Below are 6,000 nucleotides of genomic sequence, written 5' to 3' on the forward strand. Positions count from 1 at the left end.
CACCAGACCCCACCCCCACGCTGCCTTCCTCCCTCCTCTCGGTAGGTGCTCTGGCATTGGTGTCTGGACTGCCCCCTCCTTGCCTCCCTGCCACCCTGACTCCACTCCCTCACCCTGCCCAGGCTGCCAGTCCCAGATACACACCACCACAACTCAGTCCCCATCCCACTGGGCTCTGATGTTATGGCTGCACCACACCCCCTTAGATGCTCCCCCCCACCCGCCACCTGCTTGGGCTCCGGGAGACCCCCCAGATGCCACACTCACCTACTGTGCTCCTCCGTGGTGCCTTCCTCCTGGCATGGACATCCACCTTGCTTCAACCCACTCTGTGGCTTCAGGATGGAGTTTCTGGGGAAGGAAAGAGTAGCAAAGAAGCCTCCATTTATGAGTATCCGTGATTGGACGCAGTCCCACTATTCCGTGGTCCCCTGGCTTCTTTCCTGCCCTTCTCACCGAGCCACCAGGTGCATTCTGGAAGCCCGCCTGGGCAGGTGAAGGCAGTCTGTCAGTCAGGGCCCAGAGCCATTCTTCAGGACTCTTGCAGAGTCCCGTTGTATCTAGAGGCTGGACCCCCTGTGTTGGGGGTGTTTGCTCTGGTCCAGGCTGTGCCTTTGCCCAACACTCCAATATGCAGTCGCTTGTTTAATAAGCTGTAGTGGGGATTAACGTTTACTCAGGAAGGGCCAGTGAGCCAGCAAAGGAACCCTGGGCCCAGCACCTATTAGCAAAGAGTCAGTGCCCAGCCGGGGCTAGGGGGCAGCCGTGGGAAAGCCTGGTCCCCCCAGTCATTGCCTCGATCCCTGTCCAATCCTGGGAGTTCTCCACATTTTCTACCTGATCTGTGCATCTTCCAATCATTTAATGGGCAATTTCAGGAAAGACTGCCTGTAGACGAAGTTTATTAACCAAGTGATCAAGCCTCCATTTCAAGCAAAAAACAAAACAAAAAACCCCCTACATTTTAAATAAAGAATGCTGGGATATAAGCTGATATGTGTAAAAAACACAGCAAAGCAATAGACAAAAATAGTTAGATTTATACGTCAAATCAAATACAAAAAAAAAAATCCAGATGGATTAGAGAGTTAGGAAAAAAGGATCTAAATTCAAACATCAGTAGAATTATAACCAACCTTGGAAGGCTGTTTTCTAAGCATAAATCGACTGAAGAAACTATAGAGGGAACAGCCATGGATTCGATTATGTAAAAATGAAGCGAGGGGCCCCTGGTGGGGCTCAGGAGTTTAAGCGTCCGACTTTGGCTCAGGTCATGATCTTGCTTTTTGTGAGTTCGAGCCCTGCATTGGGCTCTGTGCTGATAGCTTGGAGCCTGGAGCCTGCTTTAGTTTCTGTCTCTCTGTCTCTCTGTCTCTCTGTCTCTCTGCCTCTACCCCTCCCCCGCTCCTCTCTCTCTGTCTCTCTTTCAAATAAACATTTAAAAAATTTAAATGAAATGCAACAAGGTTAAAGGAATACACACCCAAAGCAGGAACATTAAAAGGCAAATACAGATAGGGTAGACTGTTGACAAATGGTTACTGACTTTAATTTATGTAGATCTTTGCTAATCATGAAAAGAAAGAAAGAAAGAAAGAAAGAAAGAAAGAAAGAAAGAAAAAAAGATGACCCCAAAAGAGAAAACTCCCAGGGCGAGAACGACAAAAACACACTTGGAAGCGACCTCCATGAATTTTGCTCACCTGCAGAACCAGAGAAGGGATGGACTGAGCTGCTGTGCCAGGCTGGGGTGAGGGCACCTCGGGGTGACGCGGCTCCTTGTGACATGTGCTAGGATGACTGACCAATGAGGCTGAGGACGCTGTTCCAGAACAATGTGCAAGAAACGTTCTTGGGTCCAAGAAGAGTTTTGCTAACCATCCCCTCCACTGGACCCCCCCCACCCCTCCCCCCCTCCCCCCGCCCCCTCCGGCAGGCTGTGGAAACACAAGGACTCCACTAAGGAATCCGAATTATATTTCGTTTCATGACCGCACCGAGTTATTCTTGGGTAAAACGTATCATAAATTTTTCCAATTAGTTTTCTACCACAGGTGTTCCTTCCCTATCTATCTCATAAACATAAAAATACTAAAAACGGACTAGTTAACATTTACTAAGTGCATCCCAGGCACAGTGCTACATATACACAATTTCATTCGATTGTCACAATAAAGCCTGGGAGTTAGGTTTGAGTGTTTATGAGGAGGAGGGCCCCCACTTATGAATGAGGACATTAAGGGGTAGGGGCCTGACCCCGGGCCTCGAAAGAGTACTTGTGCAGTAAGGTTTGCCGGATTTCTGCCATGCACGCTGGGCTGTGAGACCTGTGCGTGCATCGATCTTGGAAAGAGATCACGCTTCGAAGAAACGGGTAATCTCTTAACAATGAGGTCCCTTCAAGAGAAGAGTCACCCAGATGATCTGATCATTTCGTCACCTTTAGGAAGTTTTAGTAAAACCTTTTGCTTCCCAGCGCCAGAAACTACTGGCCTCTGGACAGTCAGCCTGGTAAGAAGTGCAGAGCATCTGGGGGCCTCGGCTGGCTGCAGAATGGAGGCAGATGGCCCCTCCCCCCGCCACCCAGGTCAGCAGTGGTGGCTCCCCCGGGACGCATCCCACCGCTGCAATGTCCCAGCAGCCTGTCAACCAGGCAGGCCGTTGCCTACTCCTGGGCCAGCTGCATACTGTTCCCCAGGCCCCAAATTTCCCCAGCCCCTTGACTCTCCACCTCTCCCTTTGGCTGATGAAAGAAGTTTTTCTCTCAAGGCGCCTACCAAGAGCCCTGTCTCTACAGACCTGCTCCCAAGCTCCATACCTTCAGTGCCGCTGAATGGATCTGCCCTTGTATTTCCTCCTGTCACTCCCCTGGGGCTGCCTCACAGAGCCCCTTAAACCAGGAGGCGAATACAGCAGGAGGACCCTCCTGGCTCCGGAGGCCCGAAGTCCAGCATCAAAGTGCTGGCGGGACTCAGAGGGAGGGTCTGCTCCTGCCCGCGTCCGAGCTTCTGCTGGGCGAGCCTCACCGTCCTTGGCTGGTAGATGCGTCACTACAGCCTCTGCCTCCTTCCCCACGCTCTCCCTGTGCCCCCGCTCTCTCTCCCCTCTTCTTATACAGACCCCAGGCATTGGGTGAGGACCCACCCCTATCCAACTTGACCTCGATTTAAAGTTTCATCTGCCAAGAAGACCCTTTCTCCAAATAAGGTCACCTTCTGCGGTTCTGGGTAGACCTGTATTTGGGGGGGACGCTGTCCAACCCCACACAGGCCCTACTCACACTTACCCAGGAACGTCGTCCTGTCCTGGTGCCAGGTCCTTGTGTCGAGAAATGCTCACGAACTCCAGGCGAGATGGGAAGATGATGAATACCCTGGACTTTGAGAATGATGGGACGACAGAATGATGGGTCCGAGGAGCTCTCTTGGCCAGGACTGTTCTCTAGTCTGAGATGATGTCCTTCCTGGCTTTTTTCATATTAAAAAATATTTTGTGGGGCGCCTGGGTGGCTCAGTCGGTTAAGCGGCCGACTTCGGCTCAGGTCACGATCTCGCACTCTGTGAGTTCGAGCCCCGCCTCGGGGTCTGTGCTGACAGCTCAGAGCCTGGAGCCTGTTTCAGATTCTGTGTCTCCCTCTCTCTCTGACCCTCCCCCGTTCATGCTCTGTCTCTCCCTGTCTCAAAAATAAATAAACGTTAAAAAAAATAAAAAAAAATATTTTGTTTCGTTTTGTTTTTAATGAGATGATGGTAGGATTTGGCAAGAAGGGTATAGGGAATTGTTATTTTGAAAATTGTCCTTAACTGGCACTTGGAAATCTATCCCCCTTTTTTGGTCTTTATTGTCTGTCCCTCACCCCATTTTGGTTCACTCACCTGTGAAACCCAGGTCTGGGAATCACACTGCCTGGAAGAATTTATTTGCAATCTGCCCCCCTCTACCTGATGAGAATTCCTTATTTGAACAGACCTGAGCCCAGGGCCAGCGGACATTGGATCTGACGTATGAAGTTCTCCAGAGAGGAGTGGGCAGCCTGAGTCCGGAGGGTCATTTCTTCAGGGACAGTGCTCAGAAATCAGGCATAATGCACCCAAGTGTGCCAGCTTGCTGCTGCTGGGGACTTGGGCCGCGACAGGGCATCTGGAGAGAGCGTGACCCTGGTTACTAACTTGGTCATTTGTGCCCAAAAGTATTTTTCCTAAACAATTGACTTAGTCTTTTTTTTCCCCTAAGTATTTTTTTTTTTTTTTAACTTCCCCGAAAAACTCGCTGGTTATACAAAGAACTCTCATGGGTCCCTGGTAGCTTTTAGAATGAAACTTTCTCTTTTTCCACACCGAAAAGGCAGAAGGAAGAGAGGAGTGAAGGGCTGAACCAACCTGGCTGATGGGGTGCTGTGTCCCAGAACCATAGGCTGCAGGTGTAAGTAAGGGGCTCCTGGAGAGCCAGGATCTATGACGGAGGTCTGCCTGGAGGAGGGGATTGTCCTACATCGGCACATCCTCCCTGAGGAGGCCCTTCAGAAGAGAAAGAGTCTCGTGGTTTTCACTTCAACTTCTGCAACTTGCTCTGTTTTTAGAGGCTCACTGGGAGATCTTCAGCTGCTGTCCTGGGAGCAAGCTGTCCCCGGCCCGGCTCCCACCCTGAAGGCACACTGACGTTCCTCAAAACTCCAGACCCTTCTTCTTATGAAACATGTCACTTAGAGACAATACACATCAAGCACAAAATGCAGAAACCTAAAGGAAGGAAAAAACATTCCGTAATTCCCCTGCCCAGGGATAATCACAGCTAAATGTGATTATCGGTTCAGTGTTCTTCTGCACACTTATTTTTATAAAAAGACAATCATACTTTGCAACCTGATTTTCTTATCTTCGCTTAATACCATTTGGGGAACATCTTTCCCCTCATCAAATACAGAGCCACCAGGCCACCCCAAGACTATTTAAATGAGCTCTGTAAAGTCACTCCTTTCAATTTTTGACCTTTGTATTTGGTTGTGTGTGTATATATATATATATATATAGAGAGAGAGAGAGAGAGAGAGAGAGACATATGACGTAAAATTTAAAAAATTTGGGGCACCTGGGTAGCTCAGTTGGTTGAGCGTCTGACTTCAGCACAGGTCATGATCTTGTGGTTTGTGAGTTCGAGCCCTGCATCGGGCTCTGTGCTGACAGCTCAGAGCCTGGAGCCTGCTTTGGATTCTGTGTCTCCCTCTCTCTGCCCCTCTCCTGTTTTCATTCTCTCTCTCAAAAATAAATAAACATTAAAAATTAAAAATATTATAGTTTAGTCTCACTTGGAGTTCCAGCACTATAAAAGACGGCAGGTTATGGGTATGTAGAAACATTGCACCTCCTTCCTATATTTGTATCAAATAATTTGGTTACGTACTTGAATTGGATGAACCCCTTCTGGCCCTGGATGCTCCTTCTGGCCCCACGATTTACCACGCAAACTGCAGCCACCCCCACTGGGCTCAAGATTGCAGCATCCCTTTTGCAACCAAGATGGTTGATATTTGATATCTCAAATGGACTGATCGCTTGGGGGAGAAAAAAAAATCTAAGCATATTTATTAGATTCTCTCCATTTTGTCTGGAATTTGACTCTTTTTCATATGCCCTTTCCTGAAAAGTTCAAACGCTAAGTATGCTTTAGAGATCTGTCTCCTCAGAGTAGTGAGCGAGGCTTCTGAGCTGTGGCCATCATTGTTTTCGAGCTAGTCATTGGAAGCGGACGTGTTTATCTGCACCAGCGCTCATCAGGGACAAATACCAGATACACTTGTCATTTTTTCCCCCTACTGTTGGCAAGGCATTATCAAAATCAAAATTGAGCTGAAGTGAATATATATATATATATATATATACACACACACACACATATATATATGTGTATATACATATATATATATATATATATATATATATATATATATATATTTGTTTTAAAATGATGTTCTAAAATCATAGCTGAAATGTATGGGCACTG

At 48.1% G+C, this 6,000-nt stretch overlaps 1 long non-coding RNA gene across 4 annotated transcripts in view; it reads right to left on the bottom strand.

The window, feature by feature from the left end:
* Window positions 1–4,707, bottom strand: part of LOC144617421 (uncharacterized) — a 292,948-nt gene extending 288,241 nt beyond the window's left edge. For 2 of the 4 annotated variants that reach the window (XR_013557937.2, XR_013557935.2), the window contains exons 1-5: window positions 4,380–4,706; window positions 3,970–4,140; window positions 3,287–3,467; window positions 1,704–1,822; window positions 268–351 (exon numbers count right to left, since the gene is read on the bottom strand). This is a non-coding gene — a long non-coding RNA (uncharacterized LOC144617421). Of the gene's footprint in view, window positions 1–267; window positions 352–1,703; window positions 1,823–3,286; window positions 3,468–3,969; window positions 4,141–4,379 lie in introns of all 4 variants that reach the window. The other 2 variants (XR_013557936.2, XR_013557939.2) reach the window with 2 other exon arrangements.
* Window positions 4,708–6,000: the final 1,293 nt, after the last annotated feature.

This window comes from Panthera onca, chromosome A1 (assembly GCF_046562875.1).
Source record: "Panthera onca isolate mPanOnc1 chromosome A1, mPanOnc1 haplotype 2, whole genome shotgun sequence".
NCBI classification, from domain to species: Eukaryota; Metazoa; Chordata; class Mammalia; order Carnivora; family Felidae; genus Panthera; species Panthera onca.